This window comes from Glycine max, chromosome 3, assembly GCF_000004515.6.
Source record: "Glycine max cultivar Williams 82 chromosome 3, Glycine_max_v4.0, whole genome shotgun sequence".
Lineage (NCBI taxonomy): Eukaryota > Viridiplantae > Streptophyta > Magnoliopsida > Fabales > Fabaceae > Glycine > Glycine max.
The window spans coordinates 7,158,452-7,186,443 of record NC_016090.4 but is presented as its reverse complement, the minus strand read 5'-3'; the positions used below and the strand labels follow the sequence as shown (position 1 = coordinate 7,186,443).

The following is a 27,992-nucleotide window of genomic DNA, read 5'->3' as shown; positions in this document are numbered from 1 at the left end:
GTATAATATTTTCAAGGTATTACAAACAAAAAAACAAACACAAACAGTTACCATTGTAGTTATGAATGCTTTCTACAATCAACAATTTTTCTCGCCTCTTGTCCATAATGTTTATGAATATCTTAATCTATTCTAACATCATTATCCATGCCAACCTCTATATCCACTTCATTTGACATCTTCCTCACATAATTGTCTTCCATATAAACCTCTCAAAAGCAACAAACATACTATTTGCACCCAACATTTCAAGCAAGGAAAATACTATTTGCTTTGGGAGTGTCTATAAAGTGGGTGTTGTATAATTCATGAGCAGTGTTTATAAATTGAATTTGTGATGAATTGTGGAATAACATGTTGCTTTGGGATTATAATATTGTTATTGAAATTTAGTACAAGTGCGAAGTTGAACATGTGTTAATCTATGATATAAATGTAAACATGTGATGATGGATTGTGATATTATGAGTTGTGAAATTGTGGGCATGATATTTGGTTATGAATAAGTGTCTGGGTAACACTTGATGTGACATTACTTGTGTCGTGAGCTGTAAATTATACAATAATCCGACCAGTGTTTATCTTGAGAAAAATGTCGATGCGCAGTGTTAAAGGAAAAATGTAGACTTCCAATTTAGGAACCAGTGTTAAATTGTAGCTCAATTGTGTTGAGCGTGTTTGAAACATGAGTGTGAGATCGTGTGTATTGTATAATTTATGAGCAGTGTCTACATGCAAATTAGTTTTAGGGGTTGGACCTAAATCCGGAGGGAGAGGCCCTAACAGACTCTTGGGAGTGTAGGCCTTGGGGGTACATCCGATTTGAATGATCCTTTAAGCCGGTGTTGATCTCACATGGTTGGAGTATTATCGCAAAACAGCGTGACCCTGACTGGTTTCCCTATGATTTTACTTAGTGAGAGTAACCTGATATATCCATGTTGTGGTGTGTCTTGTTATGTACTCCGAAGCGCCCCAGGGTGGTTTTTCACTGACATGGTACCGCATTACATATAGGCTTGAGTCTTAGCATAACTATTTCATAACGCTTGCTAATTGTTTATTATGAAATTGGTGTGTTATTATGTCTTGATCGGGGTGTGTGATTGATGATTGAAAAGTGAACTTTAAATGACAAAGTGGTGGAATTACATGAGTTATGTTGAAGTAAGTTGTATCTAATTTATATGATATGTATATCTAGTTGTCTTGTTTCCCTATTAGATAGGAATGTGATAACTCACTCCCTGTGTTGTTTGTGTTCGGATCCTATGATGATCTTGAACTTTCTGTTCGGGGGAGCAGATGACTAGGTGAATTGCTTTAAGGAACCTTGTGCGGAAGGACGTCGGGACACAATGCTTTGATAGGATGTGACATTAGAATATAGGTTTCTATATTAATTGTATGAAGTCTAGAACGGTCTTGTTTTCAGCTGAGATGATTTATTATTTATTTGGACAAGTTTTATTATGATGTTAGAAAAGTGAATATGAGCCTTTTACCTTTTTGAAAGACTTGTATTTAAATGTGTTTTTTAAACTTATTTAATTTTGATTTCATACTTCTTTTATTATTAGTACATATATGTGAGGGGGTTGAGGGCATCACATCTCTAGCATTTCCCTTAGATTCCTCAATCATTTCCTCTATTTGTTCCATTAGGGTTTCCAAGTATGAGAGAATGGGAAGAAATTGTAACCTCTATTTTACTGTCAACGTGCGAGACTAACTTCTCCCTCCATAAACACTTTTTCGCAAATCCCATCAGTGAGACTGTGCAAATATTTGTTACAAGGGTGGTGTCAAAATTTCACGATGATCCAACAGTTAACGAGTTTGGGATAGCAGTTTTACTTGGATAGATTTTGGGTGTCTATCAGAAAAGGAAAAGCTCAGTGCGAGGGACATTTCTTCCATTGCGGTGGGTCTGTGCGGAAATAAGTTATGAACCTTGTTTTTAACTTTCACCACAATCTAACGGTTAATGAGTCTGAAATCATAGTTTTACTGAGAAAGATTTGAGTGTATGCAGGAAAAGGAGATGGTTTAGGAAGGGGGAGAAGGAAAAATGAAATTGAGAGGAAAAAAAATGTAGAGATGTATCACTGGAAACTGGACTAGCATATCTCTATTTATAGTTAGGCTACTCTCAGCGTATTATTTACTCTATTTATTTATTTTTATTATTTTATAAAATAAACTCTATTTTATTTCCTATCAAATGAATATATAAAATGTCCTTTTTTATTTTCTCTCAAACCATTTTTTTAATTAATAAAGTTATTTCTACTTATTTATTTAATTATAAAAAACTCACCATTTTTTAAAACTCTATTTATTTATAAATAATTTTTTAATTGATTTACGAAAAATAGGATGTTACAATCATCATATGAAAATTCAATAATAGCTAAAGAAAAACCTTTCTTTGATGAGAATAACTTCTCTTTTTAATTAATCCTCAATTCTCGTAACCAATGGTTAGCAAGGTAGAAACAAGTCTCAAGAGTCTGACTATAATAGTATATGACTCAATTAAGAATTTTCAATTTTTTGTTTAAAACTGACTAGATGATTTTTTAAATATACTTTATATGTATTTTTTAAATACATAGATAATGATTTTTAAACTTTTTTCTTTCTCTCTTTCTCTTAGGTTGATGGTTAAGATTGTGTTGAGTGATTGATTCATTACTTGTACACACGTTCTATTATTCAAGTTAGTTGATGATTTTGTTATTTTGGTTGCTTGAAATTTTGTATTTTAAATGTGCTAAGTATATTTCTGATTGTGTTTATGTTATTTATATTTCATGCTTAGTTCATTTACAAACTTAAACATTAAATGTATGTCAATTTTTTTCCACCTAAAATTCTAGCTACTAATAATAGAGATCACTTTAAGATTATGTATGACAAAACATGGATGTTCTTATTTTTTCTGCAATATACAAAATGTGAACAATATTCTTTGGAATCTTCGTTGTATGATGTATGATAGATGTTATAGTGGTAGAAGCGGTTTGAAAGAGACTTTTGTTGAGGGGGTTACGAAGTTTGTAATGAAAGCTAGTCAACAAGAGTGTTTCACAATGATAGGGGATTAGATGCCCATGTGTTAAATGCAATTGTACTAGGATTTTTTAGGATGGAGTTGTGAAGATTTACCTATACAAAAATAGTTTCAAGTCTGATTATTGGATTTGGACTGATCATGGTGAAGACATGTCGCATGTTGATTTAAATGAGAGTAACAGTTACATGGATGCTTCTACTAGTGTTGAATATGTGGCTTTAGGTGAAAAATTTATGTTAATGCAAGACATGATGTGTGATGCTCTGAGACAACCTTAAACATTTGAGGCTCCAAACTCAAATAATATGGAAGAATCTCCAAATGAAGATACTTAAAGATTTTACAATTTATTGGTGGAGGCGAATGAACCATTGTACGAAGGGACAACAGACTCAAAATTATCAATATCCATGAGGCTTTTAGCTTGCAAGTCCAATTGGAATGTTCCTGAATAGTGCTTGGAGTTTATTTCAAAAATACTTTTGTATGCAACACCTATAAAAGATGGTTCACCAAAAAAAATTCATGATGCAAAGAGTCTAGTATCGAAGTTGGGATTGGAGCCTAAGATGATTGATTGTTGTGTGGATGACTACATGTTGTATTATGACATTGATGTAGCATTAACCGAATGAAAATTTTGTAATGAGCACAGGTATCGTGCCAAGAATATTGGAACAACCAGCAGATAATTAACCAGGTCCGGTAAAGGTGATGTTTTATTTTCCAATGATGCCAAGGTTGCAAAGACTATTTGCATCAATACAAACTACAAGCCAAATGTCATGACACTATGAGAATAGAAGATCTCCCGGCATGTTACACCATCCATCTCATGGTGAAGTGTGGAAGCACTTTGATCAAGTACATGGAGATTTTGCTATTATACTCAAGCGTGGAAGCACTTTGATCAGGTACATGTGCGACTCGATTTATGCACAGATGGATTTAACCCATATATTCAAGCATCCTCTTCACCTTATTCTTGTTGGCCAATCATTGTTACCCCATACAATCTTCCTTTAGAAATGTGTATAACTAAACCATATATGTTTTTGAGTTGTGTCATACCAAGTCCATTTAATCCAACGATTGGTATTGATGTTTATTCACAACCTTTGATTGATGATCTGAAAAAATTATGAAGTGGTGTTATGACTTACGATGTTTCAAGAAAGAAAAATTTCACGACGAGGGAGACTTTGATGTGGACTATTAATGATTTTCCTACTTATGGGATGTTGTCTGGTTGGGGGACACATGGTAGACTAGCATGTCCATATTGCATGGAGGACACAAAGGCCTTTTCAGTTGGCAAATGAGTGAAAAACTTGTTGGTTTGACTGTCATCGTAGGTTCTTACCTACTGATCATGCATTTTGGAGGAACAAAAATGCCTTTTAAAAGAGGAAAGTAGAAAGAGATGAGCCACCACATATATTGACACCTACACAAGTATGGCATAACATTAGGGATGTTTCAAGGCTAGGATGGACTTAGCTTTTTATTGTAGGCGTAAAGACTTGAAGTCGAAGTCGACGGCTAACGAGAAGTTATTAAAGCCAAAAGCAAATTACATTCTAACTGCAAACCAAACAAAGTTAGTTTGTCAATGGATAAAAGAACTACGAATGTCAAATGGTTATTCTTCTAACTTGACCAGATGTACCAATGTTGATAAGGGAACCATGCATGGGATGAAAATTCATGATTGTCATGTATTTATGGAGTGTTTTTCCTATTGCTTTTAGCTCATTTTCGCCACATGTCTTAAATCTACTTATTAATATAATTTATTTCTTTAAAGATTTTTGTTCTACAACTTTGATGAAGGATGACTTGAGTAGAATGGAACAAAAGATTCCATTAATTTTGTGCAAGTTGGAGAGAATATTTCCCCTTGGGTTTTTTGATTCAATGGAGCATCTGCCTATTCATTTGGCATATGAAACTAGACTTGGTGGACCAGTCCAATATAGATGGATGTATTCATTTGAAAGGTACTAAAATGGTAATTGTATTTTCTTTAAATGTCATTTTTAATGCTCATGAAAGGTGACTTGGTTTTCTTTAAAATTTATGAATTCATGGGTGATTCTAATTGAGCAGTGAAAAATAAGGCCCAGGTGGAAGGATCCATTTATGTGTCTTACATGTATTGTGAGACAACTTATTTTTGTTCTCATTATTACAACAACTTTATTTTGTCACCTTGTAATGTTAGGAATCATATTGCAATTGAAGCTAAAAGGCACCCATCGATGTTATCAGTGTTTGACAAGCAAGGTCATTCTTCTGGGAAAGAGTTAATTCATTGGTTAACTAACAATGAGAAAGACTCGACCCATGTTCATCTGTTGATTAATTGTGTTGAAGTTAAATCATACCTCGAGTAAGTTTCATAATGTATGCCATTTTGGATTCAATAATTATGACTGTATCTTCCCATTATCCCCCCCCCCCAATAATTGACTCATGCAACAGTATATTTGGACAGTTCATTCTTGCAATCCTAGTCAAATGTCTTTACTCATAATCTACATGCAAATTTTCCTACTTGGTTCCAGCAAAAAGTAACCATGTTATTGTATATTATATTTTGCTACTTTATGGTAAAAAAAAATATAGTTGTGCATATGCTTTATATTCGTAGGTTATAAATAAGCATACAAATGTGAGAAATCAACACTTAAAGGATTTATCATATGATCACATGAGTTACGCTAAAGAATGACATACATACTTTGTCAATGGGTACAAATTCCATACTCAAGCATGGAGTGAAGGGAAGAAAACGATAAATAGTGGGGTTCACGTAAATGGACTTACAGAAGGAGCCCTAGATGATTTTTATGGGACCATTCAACATATATGTGAGCTTAAGTATAATACTACAACCTATCCTAAGTGAGTAGTATTATTTTATTGTCACTGGTTTGATCCAACAAGTAGAAGAACAAGGGTAGTTCTTAAATATGGTACAGTGGAAATTTGAATGCATAAAAGCTATAATTTGGTTGACCTATTCATTAGTGCACATAATGTAAGACAAGCGTATTATGTGTCATACCTAGCAACAAGATGGGACAAACATGGTTGATGTGTAGCATTAAAACTGAAGCAAAGGGATTACATTGAATCCAATCATGTACAAGATGAGGAAATGTCACATGTTAATGAAGTCATTGAAGTTGAAAGTGTTTCTGAATTGCAAGATTTAAAAGGTGGTGTTGAAGAAGTAAACCTTGCTAGTATGTTGACAAATAAAAAAGAATCCACTAATTTGAATGGAGAATCAAACAATATTGAACAAGACAATGAAGAAGAATTAAAAAATGACTTTGAAGTTTACAATTCTGAAGAGGATTTGACGTTGATCTTTGTTAGTTAGTTATAATATTTGTTATTAGTGACATGTTTCTTTTCTTCTAATACTTCAAAACTTTGTTAGTCTATTTTATTTTAGTTGTCATATGAAAGTTCGCTAGTTATCTAATTTTCATCCATCATACTATTTTATTAGAATATTTATGTTATAATATTATATTTCTATATGTAGATATGTCATTAGATGATGCTGACCCTCCTTGTACGTGACGTTGTACTATTCGTGATCTAAGATCCTAATTTGGGATCTTAAGCTAATGATGCTCTTAGTAGAATTTAGATAGTATTCTATTTTGGAGCAACGCTACACAAGATGCCAGAGAAAGCAAAAAAATTCAAGCTCAAATAAGAATCCAACCTATTTCTACATGCATGCACAAGTAGATAACAACTTGCATGACAGAAGTCATTCATTCAAATAAAATTTGAGCCCCGTGAACATGCTACAAGTAAATATAACATACACGGTCTTCTCAGAAATAGAACCACTTAATAATTTGAGCCCAACAAATCTACTCGACTTGTATGTAAAACCAGAAACAAACATCATTTCTTTTAGTAGAAATTGAAATCTTCCAAAAACAAAATTCTAAAAATTAGGATAAATTGGTTTTCCCTATTCCAAAAGAAATCCAAATTTGGGTCTTGTATTCCTTATTCTCTTCACTTTATTCTTATCCAATTCAAAGAAATAAATCCAAACTTGAAAGAAAATAAACTACAATGTGCACGTGGAAACTCGCCAAAAAGAAATGAATAAATCCCAATTTCTAGATATAAATTCAAATTCAAAACAATAAACAATACATGATCTCAACAAAAAAGTATTTATTTTAAGATAACTAGATTAAATTTCAAAAGATCGAAGAATTACAGCAGACGCACACTAAGCAAGATCTCTCATAACAATATTAATTAACTAGCAAAGCGGTTAACGTAATTACCATAATAGGAGTCATGCATCTCATGCCGCAGGAAATTAATGATCCACATAGGTACATACTTAGACTGCCAAGGTTATCAACTTGTTTGATGACTTCTCTAAAAACGCAGTTGATCCACCTGCCAATTCTATTTAAGCATACTATTCATTTGATTGATCAATTGTCAAGTATTCGGGTTACACATATCTTTTTCACTTCAAAGGATTAAAATCAAGGGCATCAGAATCAAGCTCAAGTTGGACTCCCTTAGAAACCAAGATCCCAAAACAAGTGGACCTTCCCCAAGTATCCATTCTTTAGCAATCAGATTTAGAGCATTAATAGTAGCCGCCAATCTACATGTAAAACTGATCATCCACTGCCCAAAACAATCTCTGTACAAGCAACAATACAAGATTTGCAGCCACCATAAGAATCAATTGGGACCTGACATTCTTTCACCATCTTTTAACCTTGATTTTTCTTATTTTCTGAGTTTGCATTACAAAAGTATTCGCATGATAAGAACTTATTCAATAAGCGCTTAATCAAGCCTTTTTTTGAAACACACCTTAAGTCATCTATGGATTCCACTTGAGGAGAGGACGGCCTGACAACACATGCATTTTCATCACTGCTGGAAACAATTGCATTCTTATTTGATGCATGGCAATGCTCCATTATGTCATTTGTTGGCTTATATATGGATTCTACTTGAAGAGAGATGGTCCCAACAACACATTCATTTTCATCACCACTAGAATCCATTACATTCTTATTTAGTGCACGGGAATGCTCTATTTTTTCATTCATTGGTTCATATATGAGATAAATTGTTGTCTTGTAAACAGTTAATTTGCTCCAGAAGACAACAACAATTTGCACTTTGTTTCCAGGCTCTATTTTTGATAGTACCCCCTGCCACTCCTCATCTTCAAAGGAGACTAATGCATTTCTCTTATAAAGTTGAATGATGGCCTTTGTGTGATTTATCACCAACAAATTTTTCAAACCATCTGAAGTTATATTTTCCGGGGAAGAATAATGGACATGGCACATCATTTTCTTCAAGTTACGCCCTTTCACTTGAGGGATTTCAAAAGTCATGGATGAACCTTCGCTGTTGAAGGTTAACCAATATGGATAGCTATCACCGGCGAGCAAACAACCACCACCATCACTAGTAGCCATATTCTGTAAAAATGAAGATATATGCTCAAAAGTTTATCAATCAATGTATTAGTACCACCATATAATTAATTCAACAATTTAAGATATAACAAGATAATAACTCATTTTCTCATCATTTAAAATTATAATCTTGATTACGCAAAAACTACTCAGAACAATCATAAGTAGGAAAAGTAAATTGTTAAAAAAAAATTTAAAGTTATGCATAAATATATTTGCTTGGATAATTTAAACAAAATCCATTGGTCCAAGTAAGAGTTCCATACCCGTAACAAAATAAACATAAAATGAATAAAAAATAGTTCTATACCAACCGAAAAAACAATGAAAAGTGAGAGAACATTTTCAATTTAATATTGAATTTTATATCGTGACAATAATAAATTGTACCTCGCATTAAAGTGTATATATATATATATATATATATATATATATATATTTTAAAATTACCTAGCATTAAATTAAATATGCACTTTGAATATGATAGCAGTTAATGATGAAATAAAGTACATATAAAAATGATGTTACTAGTACTACACTTAACTAATGTAAAATTCAGATTTATGTTGGATTTCGTGCTCTTACCGCAATGACAGATTGACTAACACATGATTAGAAGATAGTTTTTAATTACTAAATACTCGTATCGTAACTTTCTATATATATATATATATATATAACGTATAATAGTATACACTTCCACATATAATTGATATATTAAAAATAATTCTATTGACAAAAGATAAGGAAATTAGATACATAAGAGAGAAATTAAGGGTAAAACCTGTAAAATTCTCTGTTTCAGAATATTGGTGACTTGACAACTCGTTCCCATTTGAATTAAAAGTGATCTCCTGAATTTTTTTTATCCTAAGTTGTGTACTTGATTGTTGCATTCAATTAATGTTAAAACATTCATATTATGCATTTGCGATGTGGCTGCAGTTGATTCCAGTTCTTCAAAATTTGTGGCATATAAAGCATCCAAAATATTTGCAGCATCTAGAGAAAGTTGAAGTTCTGAGCCACACTCTATACAAAGACTTTGAAGCAGTGGAAGGTCCTTAGAAATATATGATAGATGATTGGAACTACTATTTGGCACGTCTAAAGAAACGAGAGATGACACATCTAGAAATGCTTGAACGCGGGATGAGAGACTATTTGTTGGTGACATCCATGACCAAATGATTGAAGGAAACACATCACGTGAGAATCCTTCATAGCCGCACAAAGAGATATATCCAATTCTTTTTTATCTAACTATTGAAAATGGCACTCTTGTTATTGCAGTCTTATCCGCAATAAGGGTTGTCAAAGACTCCATTTGTTCCAATTCCTCTTCTAACTTGTCAATCTTTAAACATCCTGAAAGAATGAGTGCTTTAAGAGATTTCAACTTATAGATACTTCTTGGAAGCTTACCAAGGCTAATACAATCTTGAAAATTTATTAGAAGAACTTTATTGAGATGTCCAATGGTATAGGAAATCTCGGACAACCTTGGACAATCTATGAGTAATAGCTTTTCAAGATTAGGCAAATTTGAAAAGTGTGGAGTCTGTGTTAAATAATGAGAATGACTGAGATTAAGAATTTTCAGCTTCTCCATTACCTACAACAAAAAAAAAAAGCAAACAATAGATAATTAAAGTTAGAGATAAAACTCAAAACATAAATAGAATCAATTACATTGTGTTACGAGCATCTCAATAGAAAGTGAAATATTTATACCTGTGTAATGCCATTTCTTAGTGCCAATATATTTTGATAAAGGTTTACTTTTTCTTTTGAAGTCTTCCATTATATATATATATATATATATATATATATATATATATATATATATATAACTCTTTTGAGAACAACAATGCATTTTATTTTTTATGTAGTTGACATCCAATTAGAACATGACACGTGATAGTTATTATCTAATAAGAACGTGACACGTGACACTCAATATCATTTGCTAACAGTCAACGTCCAATTATGTCATGGAGGACCAACATTGCACGATTTTACAAAACAAGAAGACCAAATTCATGAATTAAAAAAATGAGGAACCAAATCTGAAATTAAAGATAAAGTGGAAGACTAATTTTGCAATTTTTCCTATAAGTTTTTATGAGCATTTTATGGCTTCTTTGATCAATTAGTAAAAATTGCAACTCCTACCTTACCTCTCCTTTGTTTTTATTATATTTAATTATTTGAAGAGGAGGTCATAATAAGCTCCGTCTCTTATGTTTTTTTTTAAAAAAAAAAAACTATAATGTAAGTTCATAATAAACTTACAAAATCTATTTTATTAGATAATAGATAATCTTAAAAAAAAAATTAGAATTACATTGACGGTAAAACTTTTAATTTAATGTATCAAGGTTTTACACTTACCTAATGAAAAATAAGACTTTATTGTTGTTATACCAAAGTTTCATACATACAATCATTATCAAGAATTTTGAGTTTTTATATGATGTGGCAATGCAACTTTTTTATATTGCTTATGCATGTTGAGGATATCACTACAAGAGAAAAATATTCGTAAACTTTAGCATTGGAATTAAAGTTCTAATGCATCATTAAATGGTGGTATCACAAGTAAAGAACAAAATAGCCATAAAATTTAACACCAACACCACAATGCCTACACTATCTATTGTAACATAGCATTGACTTAATTCAGGTCAAATAATCGCTATAGATTGCATATAAATTTATTTGTGTCAGCTATGCCAGCACAAAAATGGGGATGCTTCAAGGTTTAGATTTGTGTTTCCAAGGTCTAACCTACACTATTAGCACGAATTAAGTCAACACTAAAATTAACATAATCTAATTTGACACTAATAAATGTCGTCTAGTAAATACCACAAATACAAATAGACTCATAATAGTGTTTTCTATAAGTCAACTTAGTTGACGCTATTTAGTGTTGGCTCAAGCACAATTTTTTTTTTGCTAAATGTTCATTTAGCCTCAATTTTTGTGGTTTAGCATAATTTTTTTTTTGCTAAATGTTCATTTAGATATTTTAGGATATGAAAAAAATAAATGTTGGTATCTTGATCATTTCCAATTTTAGGCTTACCGTATAAAAGGGAGGCTAGAGCTTGTATTAGAATATGAATATATAAACGTTCATTTTAGTTATACTTAATTATCAATTTGATCTCTTTATTTATTTAGAATATTCAATTATCAATCAAATTCTTTATTTTTTAAAAATATCTCAATGTGATTCTTTTCATGGAGTTTGCAACTTAACGTCGTAAGTCTCAATTAGACAAAAAATATCACATTGAGACATTTAAAAAAAATAAAAGACTTGATTGAAACTTTCAGAAATAAAATGACCTAATTAAATATTCTAAATAAATAAAAGGAGCATATTAATAATTAAATTTTTTATTTAAACTTAAACTTTTACATAAGTACTTGCAATATAAGAGAGGCTGAGAAAAACATTGATGAAATTTGTCTAAAAGCACTATATAGTGAAATAGTATTAACATTTGAGACAATTTAAATTACACCATAAAGAAGAGAAAAAAATACTAATGAATTTCAAAAAACTAAGGGGGTGTTTGGTTTGGTTGTTTTCTGTTTTCATTTTCACTGAAAACAGAAAATGGTGATGAAAATGTGTTTGGTTTGATTTCTGAAAATATTTTCCGTGAAAATGAAAACAGGAAACAACTAGAAAATGAAAACAATAAATTTTCGTTTTCAGTATTTTCAGTTGAGAACAGAAACTTCATTTTGGTTAAAATGAAATTGCGGTGACAATGAATGTAGTTTTAAGCAAATCTAAAAATACAAAAAGACAATAAGTCAATATATCATAAATTTTCAGTATTTTTATTTCATGAAAACAGAAAACAAGAAATCAAACCAAACATGTTTTCAGAATTCAAATCTTTTGAAAATGAAAACAGTTTTCAAAAAATGAAAACAGGAAATGAAAACAGAAAATGAAAATACAAACCAAACACACCCTAAATTAATACCTGGGCTTCTTTCCACAAAAGATTAACATTGCTGTTTTCTAGCTCAATGGAAACTAGACTTCCTTGATAAAGGTTTGTTGGTATGCATGCTAAAGGAAATCCATGCCAACAAAGCCATCTAAGATCTTTGGAAAGATACTTGAAATCTCCAACCAGTTGTACACCAGCAAGTTGAAGCAACCTGAGTTTTTTTATCTCCTTAAAAGCTTTAGTGCTCAAACATTTTGTATTAGTTCTTGGTAACTTCAAAGCCAGTCCCTCAATAGCTTTTGTTCCCTATGATAGAAAAAATGAAAGGGTAAAACATGCGTAGCTAAAAAGATATATGGTAGTTAAAACTCTTGTGAGAAAACCCATCATTTGTTTTAGGAGCTAAGAAGCAAAAACCAATTCACAACCAAACCAATTTTCAAAATTCTTGTGACAATCAATCGCACAAATGAATATTAAGAACTGACTCATAAATGTGTTAGTTGTATCCATTAGCTTTGGATATTTTAAATAAAAAAAAATAATAGATGGAAGTCTTACAGTTTCTTTTGATAATACATCAAGCGCATCTTCATGAAACCATAACCTACTACGCTCCTCAAGCTCCATTGGTGTTTTTGAACGAATGATTTCTCTTCCCATGTCTCACAGCAAATCATGCATTCCAAGCTTGTTCTTATAATCTACAGTTACAAGGCTTCTTTCTACCAAGACACGTATTCCATTTTCTGCACAAAGCCCACAACCATTTAATATATGTATAGCATCATTCCGGTCCATTCCTATAAAGAAACAAGCTATATCAAGGAATATTCCTTTCTCTGTATCATCAGTTAAACCATCATAGCTTATTTTTAATTTCTCTTGTACTTCATCATTAGGAATTTTCTTGAGTTTCTCCAATACATTCTTCCACTCTGTTACCTCCATATCAAACAAATAGGACCCAAGGACTTCAAGAGCTAGTGGCAATCCCGCAGAATAAGCAACTACATTTCTAGAAAGTTCAATAAAATCTTCTCTTGGACTTGCTTGCTTAAATGCATGCCAACTAAAAAGCTCAATAGATTCGTCTTCATCCATTCCTTTCATTCTGAACACTTTGTCAACTCTTCTCCCTCTAAGTATATGCATATCTCTAGTTGTGATGATTATTCTACTCCCTGAACCAAACCATTCACGACTTCCACACAAAACATTCAATTGATGCAATTTATTTACATCATCAAGTATAAGAAGTACCCTTTTATGGCGAAGTCGTTCTTTTAACATAACTTTTCCTGATTCAACATTACGCATCTTTGTGTTTGTTTCTTTTTCGATATCAAATAGAAGTTGTTCTTGTAGATATACTTGACCAGCATCTTGCTCCCAAACTTCCCTAATATGTGCGAGGAAGCTTTTTCCCTCAAAATTGCGGCCAATCTTATTGTAAATGGCTTTTGCAATAGTCGTTTTACCAATGCCTCCCATCCCCCACATCCCGAGTAGTAGAACATCATTTGATTGTTTTTGGTCTATTAGTTCAATCATTTCCTGGACTCGTGGTTCTACGCCGACTGGATTATCAGCAACGAACAACTCTGTCTTGTCTAACAAACGCGTAACGTTTTCAACAATAGTTTTGATAGCCTCACTTTCATTCCTATAATAAAAAACATAATAAAAACAAAGAAAAGGTGTGTCCATATATGGATCAAAATTTAAGAGAAATTTGAGTAAAAAGTTATAATTGTACAAGCGTCTATTGTTCTCCATTAGGTTCATCCATTGCATGGTACTTACTAACATTTCTATAAAATATATATGACAAAATGATAAATCTATTATAGTTCTTAGAGTGTGCTTGATTCTGATTTTATTTTTTGGTTTTGAAAACTTTTTTGCCGAACATTTGTCAATACCTAATATTTAGAACGGGAAAAAATAAAGTTAATGGAAGATGAAGATGAAGCAACAAAAATAAGAAATGCTTAAATATAATTTTAGTCCACCTACAATTTTGGTTATACTATTTTAAAATAAAGGCATTTGGTCTATTATTTTTAAAAAAATCATAACTTCTGTATATCTTTGAATTTTGCCTACATTTGTTTCATTCACTTTAATTAATTAACACATTTTTATGGTACCATAAATGAAGACGTTAGGTTCACGGTTTCATTGAGAATTTCTTAAAATAAATGAATGAAATATTTTTATTTTAAAATAGATAGACCAAAATTACGGATTGAAAAAAATAGGTGGACCAAAATTGTATTTAAACCAAGAATAAGAGTAATTAACACAAGAGAAAAATCATATATTGTTCACTTTCAATTTTAAAAACTAAAACCAAGATTGTTTTTTAAAATATCCCAAATTACTTTTATCAAACATTTTGTTTTGTTATTTAAAAACAAAAAATAAATATGTACAATGAACAAACAAGCTCTTGTTTTTGTACTACTTTAAACAATGTTTGCTTGCTGATTTCCTAAAAATACAGTTAACCATCATTATTGATATCTAATTAATTATAAATATTAGTTAATTTGAAATTTATGTTTATATTGTTTTAATCTCCCTTTGAAGGCTTTGCTAGGGTTTCTCTAGTTGTGAGCAGGAAGATTTTTCTCAAATCTCAAGACAACTGTTCTTGTCTTTTCTCAGATCTGCCTACTTGAATTTCACAAAATGAAGAATATGAAAGATGTTGATTTCGAGGAGGAGGGGGAGATAGTCAAAATACCTGAAGTGGGAGAAAGGAGTAAAGATGAAGGTTTTTGGTTGGTGGGAAAGATTCATACGAAAGAATCTTCCAATGTGATGAAGGCGTTCAAAGACAAAAAGGTTTGAGTGAAAGAATCTTCCAACTACTAATAGCATAAATACACAAAATATTACCCAGCTAGGGGCGAATTTAGATGAGTGTGGGTCACAAAGGTTTGGAAATTTGTCTCAAAAAATCAAAAGGCTTTGAAATAAACTATTTAAGATTCAACACAGCCCCCAGGTCAGTTTCTTAACAAACACAAAAGTTGAGATTGAAGGTGAGTTGGAGGAGCCTTTAAGGCTTGAGGAGGTCCTTTGGAAGCAGAGGTTGAAGGTGGAGTGGTTGATGTATGTGGATAGGAACACAACTTTCTTTCATAGAAAAACATCCCACCGAAAGCAAGTCAATACCACAAAGAAGAATCAGGATGATGATGGAAATGTGTATAGGAATGCAGAGGACATTGGTGAGGTATTAACAAAGCATTTCTCTGATCTTTTTACCACATCTCCGCCTCATGGCATGACAGAAATTGCAAGCCTTGTGGAGGGGAGAAATTATGGAGAGATGTGATCCTTTCTGGATGTGGAGTTTTCAAGAGAGGAGATTTATGAAGCCTTTTAGAGTAGTGCACCCCACCAAAGCTCCCAGGAAAGATGGCAATCCAGCTTTATTCTATCAGAAGTTTTGGCATATATTATTAGAGAGGAGGTCACAAACATGGCCCTGAATATTTTGAATGGTGATCGACCAAGACCCTTCTATGATAAATGAGACTCTTATCCAAAAGGTAAAAAATCCCTCTCATGCTAGTGAGTTTAGACCTATTAGCCTTTGTAATGTTTTGTTTAAGATTATTACAAAAACTATTGCTAACAGGCTAAAGTGTATTCTTCCCCCTATTATTGATGAAACTTAGAATGATTAATTATAACGCAACATAAGCTTTTGATTTTCTGTAGAGCCATGGTGGAGGAGGCAAAAAGGCTAGTGAATATTTTGATGTCCTATGAAATAACTCTCATGTAAGCGAAATCTTCCTAGTCCCAGAATTGATGAGCTAACAAGGCTTCTTGTGTAAAGGTAGTGGAAAGTCATGACAAATACCTAGGATTGTCCACATTCATAAGTAGATCAAAATCATAGGTCTTCCAATTTGTTAAAGAGTGTGGATGAAAGTAATAGGGTGGAAAGAGAAGGCAATGGTGGGGCCTCATATGTTTTGAAAATTCATTGGTGGCCCGAGTGCTAAAGGCAAAATACTATCCACGATTTCACCCTTTAGACGCATCCAGAGGACATAGACCAAGTTATGTGTGGTCTAGTATTATTATGGCGTCAAAGGATATAATGAAGGAAGAGTGTTATGGAGGATTTACGAAGACAAATGGCTCCAAAGTGGAGATGTATCTTTATACCATGTCCCACACGAATCACAAGAAGTAAATCCTTTGCTAGTGGCTGATCTCATTAACGATGAAGCAAGACAATGGAAGGGGGAGCTTATTAAGATGCTTTTTCTGTCACATATAAGGAAGAAATTCACAGCATTCCTTTGACTGAAACGGGAAAGGAAGACAAGCTAAATGGCGACATTCTATGGATGGGAGGTACAATGTCAAATCCGGTTGCCGGTGTGAGATGAAAAAGATGCAAAATGAGGTGGGATCAACAAGTTCTATAGCTAGAAATTTAGGTCCAGAGATTTGGAAAACTGATATTGCACCAAAATGCCAAAACCTTGTGTGGAGGGCATGCCACAACATTCTCTGAGTGAGACAAAACCTGATCAAAAGGGGAATGCATATTGGTCCAATGTGCCCATGGTAAGGAGTAAACAACGATTCATGCTTTGATTGGCTGTGAGGGTGTCAAGAGAATATGGTTAGCATCAAATGTGGGGGTATATTCGAGCTCTGCCATTTCAAATTTCAATGCTTGGATGAGTGAAATTATAGCTTTAAGCAACCCAGACTTCACAGCAAGGGTCTTTGATAGGGATACCAAATTGGGACTACAGGAAGCAAGGGGTCTGCAATAAGCAAAAAAGCGTGACACTGATGGGGAAGCATATAGCAGCAGACAAAGTGCAGGAGGTGCAAGCAGAAGCAGTGACAGGGAAGCATATAGCAGCAGGAAACAAAGTGCAGGAGGTGCAAACATAAACAAACAAGAATAACCAAATTGCTGAATTCTGAACATTCTTGAAATCACAAAATGCCAAAATTAGTTACATAGAATTCAATATATTAGGACTATGTAATAACAGCATGAGGCATGAATGAAAATAGCAAAGTTTCCTCTCCTCTCTACTCTTCTTCTTCCCCCCCCCCCCCCTTTATTTTTGGAGGTGCTAGCCTCGAACCCAGCATTATCAACTTCTGTTCGTAACAATTGGTGCTCTCATTTGTCCTCATGGCCTTCCGCAACCTCGACGAGGCCCTTGCTCATCTTGACAATGTCATGCACTCTACGAACCTCAACCTGGACCAGTGTTTCTTCCGCCATGCTCCTATGCCTTCCTCCACCATGCCCAAACCCACACCGGTTTCTCACCACACCACTTTTGTTCCTGCAAAACCCTGGTTCGCCCCATCACCGTTTGAGGACCCCACTGGTGCCCTGTTCAAACTCACTCAGACGGGTTCAGTGCTCACATACCTGAAGGAGTTTGAAGACTTGGCTAATAGAATTATCGGCTTGTCGGCCCCCTTCCTATTGCCTTGCTTCATCTCGGGTTTGAGGCCGGAGATCCGCCGCGCAGTCCAGGCCCATCAGCCCATGACTGTGGACCAGGCCGCCGGCCTTGCGAAGCTCCAGGAGCAGCAAATGATGGACCTTCGTCTGCCTCCACATCCGCACCCCCACCCCCTCGTTCCACCATAATTCTGCCTCTTTTGCCATCACCACCATCTCCGCCACCCATGGTGAAACGCTTGACGCCGGAGGAACCCACTTTCTGACGAAAGCGTGGGATGTGTTTCACTTGTGACGAACGATACCCTAAAGGGCATTACGGCGTTTCTAAAGCTTCCCTTCTGGTTGCTGAAGATGAAGATTCCAATTGCCTTAATACGGACCCAGTTGACCCGACCTCAGACCCAAAACCCACACCTGACCCTAGCCCAAAACTCAAACCTGACCCGGACCCAAAACCCACACCCAACCCGCACCCGATCCATTCGGCCCAAATTAGTTTGACCTTCTTCTCGGGTGATTTAGCATCGAGAAATTTGCGCCCCGCCGACCTTCTCTCCGGTAATCGAGTGGTCCTCCTTACTGATGGGAGAAGTACCCACACCTTCTTCCAACCTCCACTATCGATCTTTCTGAGCTTACCTTGTCGGACGGCTCCAACACCATTACGCGTGATGTTCTTTCCTCACGGGCACTTTGTGGAATTGCAGGTTCGTCAAAATAAACCATGGGATCCTGGTATTATTTTTGGAGGTTGTAGTTTAAATGCCTAACACCTTGAGGACAAGGTGTTTTTGACGGGGTAGGGAGTGATAGGGAAGCATATAGCAGCAGACAAAGTGCAGGAGGTGCAAGCAGAAACAATGACAGGGAAACATATAGCAGCAAGAAACAAAGTGCAGGAGGTGCAAACAGAAACAAACAAGAATAACCAAATTGCTGAATTCTGAGCATTCTAGAAATCACAAAATGCCAAAATTAGTTACATAGAATTCAATATATATAGGACTATGTAATAACAACATGAGGCATGAATGAAAATAGCAAAGTTTCCTCTCCTCTCTGCTCTTCTTCTTCCCCCCCCCCCTTTATTTCTGGAGGAGCTGGCCTCGAACCCAGCATTATCAACTTCTGTTCGTAACAGAGACCCAAAAGGAAGGCAACACATAGAGTATGTACAACATGGTTAGCTATGACCCATGCAGCATGCATCCACATATATGAAGTCCGTAGTAGCTGGTAGTGCCTTTGTAGTGGTGAATAATTTTGTTAGGATTGCACTATCGTTTTGGTTATTATTGTTGGGAACTTGTTCCCTAGTAGCGAGTATATAAGGGTATGTATCGCCTTCTGCAGAAAGGAATGAAAAATATCAAAAAAGTTGTCTCTCTCTTTCTCAGGGACAATACTGGTAACCATTTGGCTTCAGCCTGCCTCTTTATTCCATATTGCTACGATCCTCTTATTGAAGAAGTGATAACATTCAAGTGGGATATTAAGACGCTGGGGCACATGTGTTTTTCAAACACCACATTTGAGACTAATAGTTAACTTCTGCATATGGCATGGAAGAATCATAGAAGACAAGATTTGTCTCTTACCAGGCAGAAATTCTAAAGGATTTTGAATCTCTTACGAATAGAAGGAGAAATCTGCCTTTAGTTTCACAAAGAGGGAAAGGGAATTTAGTGGCTGATAAATTAGCTATGTTAGCTTTTAATTTTCTTGAAATGTACTGGCTCGAGGACGCTCCTCCCCAGATTTTGGCTCTTTTAAAATCAGATGTTATTGCCTTTGGCAACCTTGCTTCAGTTCAAGAAAAGGAAATATTTATTTAACCTTAATTTTTTTATATTGTTTTATAAACACTAAATTGCCATAATTATTCTTACTCTGCTAATCTACCATGTATATTAACTCTATTTCCATCTTTTAAATATTTCTCTTTCTATAAAATGCTTTAAACATGACCTCTGAATAATAAAAGTAACGAGGAAAAAAATTAGAAATGATGGTTGATTAATTTGGTTAATAGCCAATTTAAAAAGTGTACAATTACGCTACTATCGTACATAAACATTTGAAGTATTAAAAAATGTTGAGTGTTAGATGAAGAAATGTGAGAAGGCAGAAGTGTTTCATTACTTGGAATTTAGGACTACAATCCCTGAGATGCTAGCAGCCTCACGAAGTGCCTGTGCCCAATGTTTCATCTCTTTAACAGCAATCTTCACTTTTTCCCTTCATACATGTTATGAATTTCATAGATGTTATTTTTAAGAGACAATTAAACGATTAAAGAATAACAAATGGATAATTCATACAAAGCCTCTTTATACAGTGGACTATCTAAATCGGCTTAGCAGGTTATAACAAACAAATAAATCCATTGAACCGGTAACCAACTAATACAAGTGTAATATTCCCCCTCATGTTGTGGGTTGGAAAATAGAAATCAATCCCAGCTTGAAAACAAATTTCTGAAAATTCTTGGGATGTAAACTTTTGGTGAAGAGGTCTTCAGTTTGGTCAGTGGTGTATTAGGGTAGCAGTGGCATGAATCCAACCATACATTTCTCGCGGAAAACATAAAAATCAATCTCGAGATGCTTGGTCCTCTCTTGAAAAATGGGTTTGGTTGCGATGTACAAAGCACTTTGATTATTGCATCAGATCATCGACTGTTTGGAAAAAGTAAAGGAGAGATCTTGAAGAAGAAAAATCAACAATTGCAGCTCACAAGTAGCTGAGCTAAGGCTCGATATTCTGCCACAGATGAGGACTTTGCCACTGCTCACTGCTTCTTGGATTTCCAACAAACCAATGACCGAGTCTCCCAAAAAGAAACAATAAGCAGACATAGAACGATTAGTATTGAGACATCCACCCTAATCTGTGTCACTAAAACCAGGGAGTTGTATTATAGATGACACAGGAAATTAAGAAAAGTCCTTTCGCCGGGATTCCCTTTCAAATACCAAGGTACGTGTTGGGCTACTTGATGATGACTCACTGTTGGGAGGGCTGAAAATTGACAAAGTTGTTGGTCAGCATGGGATATATCTGAGCTTGTGAAAGTCAGCTATAGGAGATGACATCTTGGCAAAGTCTCAAGGTAGGTTTAGAAGGGGTGGTTGCAGGTTTGGCACTGAGAACATCAGCATCACTTAAGAGATCGAGACAATATTGGCCTTGGCATAAAGAGATACCTCTTGATGAGTGAGAAACTTCAAAACCAAGAAAGAACTTAAGAATGCCCAAATCGTTGATGCCAAATTGATTATCTAAAATCTGCTTGAACGAAGTTATCATATCCATAGAATTTCCAACAATGACTACGTTAACTACATACACAAGTAGTAAGGGAATCAACTGTGTGACGAATAAAAAAGGAGTGATCAACTATAGAATGTTGAAATCCAAGTTGGAGAAGCAAGAAATTCAACTTCTCATACCATTTGCGACTAACTAGTTTAAGTCCATAGAGTTACTTAACAAGCTTGCAAACCTTATTATTTCTTGGCACTTGAGGCACTTGCACATACACACTTCCTTTAGATCCCCATGGAGAAATGCGTTATTAACATCCAATTGGTGAATGAACCAATTGTTGATAGATACCAAAGCCAAAAGGTCAAACTCGGATTATGGTTAACTTTGCCATTGGAGGGAAAGTATTAAAGTAATCACACCCTTAATATGGTTGCAATTAACCTTTGGTCACCAACCAAGCCTCGAACCAAGCTCTCAATAGATCCATCCAGTTTCCTCTTAATTTTGTACACCCATTGGCGGACAATGGGCACAACATTGGCAGAAGGACGAATCCAGGAATGCATTAAAGGGGGTGGGGGGTCAATTTTTATTTTTACATAATTATTTAACTTCTAATAAATAATTATTTGATAAATAAAAGACTTAAATATGTTTTTGGTCCCTGATCAATACCCATTTTTTACATTTGGTCCTTAATAAATTTTTCCTTTGGATCAAGTCCTTAATATTTGAAAAAATTTGTCTCAAGTCCCTACCGTTAATCCGAGATCATTATTTGCCTACGTGGCCTTTAACCAACCATGCAAGCATGCCTTGTGTGATGCCACATGTGATTTTTGTCTGAATGGGATTACACATGGAAAAAAAGTAAAAAACAACATCGTTTTGCATGTTAAAAAATTTTCTTTTTTTTCTTTCTTTTCCCAATCTACTACCCCTTTCTGTGTTGAGCCTAAACCCCAATATGCTCCTACTCATCGCCACCCTTTTGGTCCTCTTCACCTTCACAACCGCTTCTGCCATCACAATCTCCGCCAGCCACAAAAACTTTCACTATGACACAACCACCACCACAATAGTATGCAAACACCCAAAACCCCAACAACTTCCAACATCAACCAGAGCAACAATCTGCATATTCCGTTCAAAATGCTTTGCTTCTAATTTACAACTTTCATTTGCCAAAATCTCAACAATCTTTAAAATCAATAAATTGTCTCAAATGGATGTTCAATTTCAATGAACATTCACTAAATTGCAACAAGCATTGAAAAATTGTGTATATAATTTGTCAATGGGAATAAAATTCAGAAACTACCAGGAAAACCATTTTTTGGTGCCCTCCATAACTTTCTAAAACTCAACCCAATAATAACAAGGCTGAGGGTGGAGGTAGCACAACAATTCAAGATCTGGTTTATAGTGGTCGCACGCATGCCTTGAGGTTATAGGGTGGGTCACACGCGTATTCAGGTGAGGGATAGAGAAGGACAAGGGGTGTTGGGAGCAGAGGTTGTGCACGACACAGAGGTATTGGTTAGGTTGTGCAAGTCTAGATAGAGAGAACATCACACATATTTGGTCTCGGATCCCGATTCAGTTTCGGATTCTGAGGAAAAGTGTTGGGGCTGAAGGGGAGGAGGGTTTTTGGAAATTGGTGGTGGTGGGAGATCTTCCTCAGAATCGGAAGTGGAAGTGGTGGGTGGCTCGATGAGAGGAGAAGGATGCAATTCAGCCTCTCCAGCTCTGAGAACGGGATCACCTGTTACGCCGCCACCACAACAGCTATTGATGGGGGCAGAGGAAGTGGCACAACCAAGTTGGTGAGTGGGAGAGATGAAGACAAACATTTTTTAAAAAAATACTTCTAAATCTAATTTTATTTTAATTCTCATGTAGATAAAGAATCTTGAAGGAGGGGGGCAAGCAACCACCCCCTTAAATCCGTCCCTGAACACGGGGGGCAAACCACAATCTAACAGGTCTGATTTCCCTCTAAAGCTCTAAGTTCTGCCTGCGTGGCATCAACCAACATTGATCCTTGTTGGTTTGTGTGAAAGTGGTGGGTCAATTAAGGTAGAAATGAAAAGGCCATAAGCTTTGTGATTAGGGGATAATGACTGATAGGAGAGGTAAGAACTAATGGGATAAAGGCATTTTGATGGCTTAGTAGTAGTGATCAGACAAATAAAATATAGTCCTTTACATGTTTAGGTAGTTGTCTTTGTTGGTTAATGCAAATAGCAGCATTGACAACAAAGATGGTAGAGAGATGGACTGAAAGAGGCAAGGGAATATGTGTTCATAAAATTGAGCATTCCTGGATATCAAAATTTCTTTGCTATGAATGTCATATGCTAAATATCCTTTAACTCCTGCCTTGTACCCCACCCCCCCCCCCCCCCCAAAAGGCATATTTTTGGGCTCTACATTCAAATTTTCCTTTGTAGGCAGCAGCAAGTGTAGAGACATAACAGACACAGTGAGCCAAAAACCTTCTATGTTTGGATAGAAAGTTTTAAAATACCAGAGATTTTAAAATTCAATGTAATTCAAATGAAGGATATCAAATTTCATTCAATTGCAGATGTTTGGGTTATTAATTTAATTTGGATCAATTGTTTATTATCTGCTTGCCATCCTTTCAAAACTCAAAACTGATTTGTCTCCACTATATCCTTCTACCTGAGAAACTTCTCCAACAGTGACGGTCCAAGATTTTTACTACTGCAACATTCTAGTTGATGGGTCAAAGACAAAGCATTAGCCATGTTTGAAGCTTTGCAACCCTGATAGCATTGATGGTGAGGAGGAACGAAACCACCACGTTAAGGGATCCGCGTCGACGTCATTGACGGTGGTGAAGATGTTAGAATGTGTACACTGAGAAATATGCCTGTTGGTAGCAATCGATGTCATGTATGTGCCATGTCTATCAGAATCCTGCAGCAAACGATGCTTGAGTGTTGAGTTTTCAACTCGTGCCCTCATCTTGGTTGAGGAATATTGAGCTCCAATGAGTGTCCGGTTGCAGGAGGTTGTTGAAAATTGATCTCATGGAGTAATCTTCTGTTGTCAATAGGCAACAGAACCAAGAGGAAAGGGCGTGTGGTGTGTGATGGGTGGAATTTGAAATTCCACCTATTTTAGTGGAATTGTAAATTCCTCATTTTAACAAAGGACTGAAAAAATGGAGAATTTATGAAATTCTGAAAGTAGATATCCAAAAGTTGTATTTTCCTGAGTATCAATTGAAATACCCTAAAAAATTACATGACCCTCTTTAAATACTTTATTCAAACACGTGCTAAATGAGAGTCTTGTATTATTCACCATTGAGGCCTGTTACAACAGGCTGCTCCGTTGCCTTTTTAGGCTCCAATTCCTTTCACTGAAAACATTATCCAGCATTATCCAGTATTGTGAGTTCATTAACAAATTGAGTGATAGAAAGTGAATTCTGTTTGAAGGAATAGAAGCCTTCCTGAATTTTGGAAATTCTTACCAGATCTGTCTGTGAGAATCTTTTTCTCGAAAATTCCTCCTAGCATCAGAGGAAAGTTCAGAGTCAACCATGCTTTCCTAGAATCAGAATCTTTCTCGCAAGTTCCTCCTAGCATCAAAGATCATAATCCAGGAACGTACCAAACTGTTGTTGCATCTTTCCCATGTTTTGTCAATCGGATCACACCGATCAAGTTTTTCGATGCTTCCATCAACTAATTTCTACTTGTTCTTCGTAATCAACGCTTACTGCATCGCTCGAGTCCACTTGTGGTGATTCTTACCAGTCAACGGAGAAGAAAGACAGCGAGAGAGAGATAGAGACTGAGAGGGGTGGGAGACAGTGAGAACCAGGCGAGGGAGAGAGAGACAGAGGGAGAGAGAGAGTGGATCCTCATCGGAACCAGGTTTGGAACAGGAATGGACAACCACAAAGCTACTATCAAGCTAACTGGAGAGGGCAGAATGATATACAATCATTTTATTTCACCCGCTTCCCTTGAGGATGCGACAGAGAAAGCACTATGGCTCCATTTCAAATAATATGGTGACATACGGGAAGTGTTCTTGTCCAGACACAGGAACAAGATTGGTAAAAGATATGGTTTTGTAAGATTCAAAGGGAGGGAGGATGTGCACAGCTAAGAAAAGAAGCTAGACAATAGCATTTTCGGTGGACTGAAGATGTATGTTAACATCCCAAGATATGGGAGGGCTAAGGACGCACAAATACTGCCAGAAGTTAACTACATAGAACAGAAACAGTAAAAGGGAGAGTGGGAACCTTCTCGAAGAGATTCATTTCCGATAGTGCATCAAGGGTCTTACGCGGAGGTCGTGGTAGGGAACAAACGACACTCAGCCCCAAGGGGCAGCCCAGACATCCATAACACATCAAGGTCATCGGTGTATCTTGACTTCACAACAATAGGGACATAATGGCTCAACGACGCGTGGGTGGGCAGACTAAAGAATTTGACTATGTTTGATAGGCTTGAGGATGATTTCCTTTGGGATATTGGAGCTGACATATCGCTAAAATACATGGGAGATGATATGGTACTCCTGCTATGCCTCTCTGATGACAGAGCCAAACGGATTATGGAAGAAGAAACCGAAGGAGGACTCTCCCTGTTCCACTCACTAGAAAAGTGGAACCCGAAGTTATGTCCTGGATGCCAGCTGACTTGGGTGAACTGCTGGGGTATCCCATTAGTGGCCTGGAACACAGAACACATCAGGAAGATAGTGTCTGGTATTGGAGATTTAGTGGACGTTGACGACGACGTAGAGGTGCTTCAGAGGCTGGACAGGGCAAGAATCTTGATCAAAACTCCATGGAAGCTGATTATACAACACACTGTTAACGTACACATCCGAGAAGAGGTGTACGGTGTGCATATAGTGGAGGAGGGTGGGAGCTGCCCAGAGACACACCATTGCCGGTGCAGGAGAGTGTATGGGTCATCGGAAGAAATAGCTACAGATGTTAGCGATGTCGGGACGCCGCTCATGGAAGCCAGTCGAACACTGGTGGAGGATGGTGGCTTCAACGCAACCTCGATAAGGAGACATGTCTAGCCTTTCACGATTGAGATGGTGCAGATGGAGAACCAGGGAGCGCAACAAGACCTTGCTACCCCTGAAGCCATGACGGACGAGGCTACAGCTGCCATGCGTGGAGTCGCGAATGACAGCGCGATTGCTACTGAGGGAGCGCATCGGGGCGCGCAGCCTGAGCTCACTGCGCACGGCGCTGCAACGGAAGTGGACATAAATGCCATGCTTGAGGCCGCACCCAACAGCGCAACTGCGTTTGGGGGAAATGCAATGAGCGACACCGCGTTGGACAACGTGACGGACCTCGGAGGCCATGCGGAGCAATTTGCGCAATTACCCAGTGGTCAATATGTAAAGCAAGGACCACTGGGTAATACCAGTAACTTGCGGATAACTCGGACTAGCTGGAAAGGAAGCATGGCAGATCCCATTTTGGGTGAAGGTGCAGAACGGGAAGTCCACCAACCAACAAGGGCTGAAGTCAACAATGCAGAGAATGGCACCTGTGACGATGATCAATTGCAGGCTATCGGGAAGCGAAATGACAAAGTGGGAAAGGAAATTTGCTATATTAGTGAAATTGAGCCAGAAATTAAAAGAGATGTCGTGCATGAACAAATATTGAGGCAGAAACAGTCACGTGACCATCCTAGGGAGCAGGATAATTCAAAAAATATGGGCTTTTCTTTCTGCACCCCCCTCAAGGGTAATACACCCCTTGCCCTCAGCCCACAATCTGAAATTGTTGCCACAGCCCCTTCATGGCATGTGTATTCTAGAACAAGGAGGTTCAAAAAACAACCACAGATGGGCAGTGCAAATACTGAAGTCCATGGAACACAACCACAATTAAAGGAACTCACTGAACACCATCAGCCCGTAGAGGAAGCAGGGAAAGATACTAAGGGGCTGGGTTGTGCAAATATTGAAGTCCATGGAACACAACCACAACTAAATGAACTCACCGAATAGCATCAACCCGTAGAAGAAGCAGGGAAAGATACTAAGGGGCTTAATGACATTTCTGGCCAACCGGAGATATTCTCATCTCGGGATGCAGTGGAGAATGTAGACCAAGAAGGAAAATTGAAGCAAGATGCAACAGAGATGTGGAGTATAGCAAAACAATTGGGAGCAACATCAGTAGTAGACCAAGAGAGGCTAGTTCAGAAATTATGACACTAGAAGAAAGAGATAGAAAAGAGGCGGAGAGACTAGGAAACACAAGTGTTAATCTATGAACATTATTACATATAATGTCAGAGGGTTAGGGAGGGGGGTGAAATTGCCAGCCATACGGAGATTGGTTAAAAAAGAGAACGCTGATATGATCTGTATCCAGGAAACAAAGAAGGAGACAATTGACAATTCCTTGTGCCAGGCATTATGGGGAGACCCGCAGGTTTCTTGGGAAATGCAACCAGCAGTTAATACTGCAGGAAAGATCTTATGCTTGTGGAGTGATAAGACCTTCATATTAGAGAGGAAAGTTATTGGAACAGGCTTTATCCTGTTAATTGGTCAGTGGATTAAGGAGGCACAACTGGTTCATATTGTAAGTGTGTATTCGCCATGTGATATCCAGTCCAAACGACTACCTTGGGACAACATCAAACAGC

The 27,992-nt window shown here is 36.3% G+C and overlaps 1 pseudogene; it reads right to left on the bottom strand.

The window, feature by feature from the left end:
• Positions 1 to 7,290: 7,290 nt before the first annotated feature.
• Positions 7,291 to 27,992, bottom strand: part of LOC100802386 (disease resistance protein RUN1-like) — a 28,073-nt pseudogene continuing 7,371 nt past the window's right edge.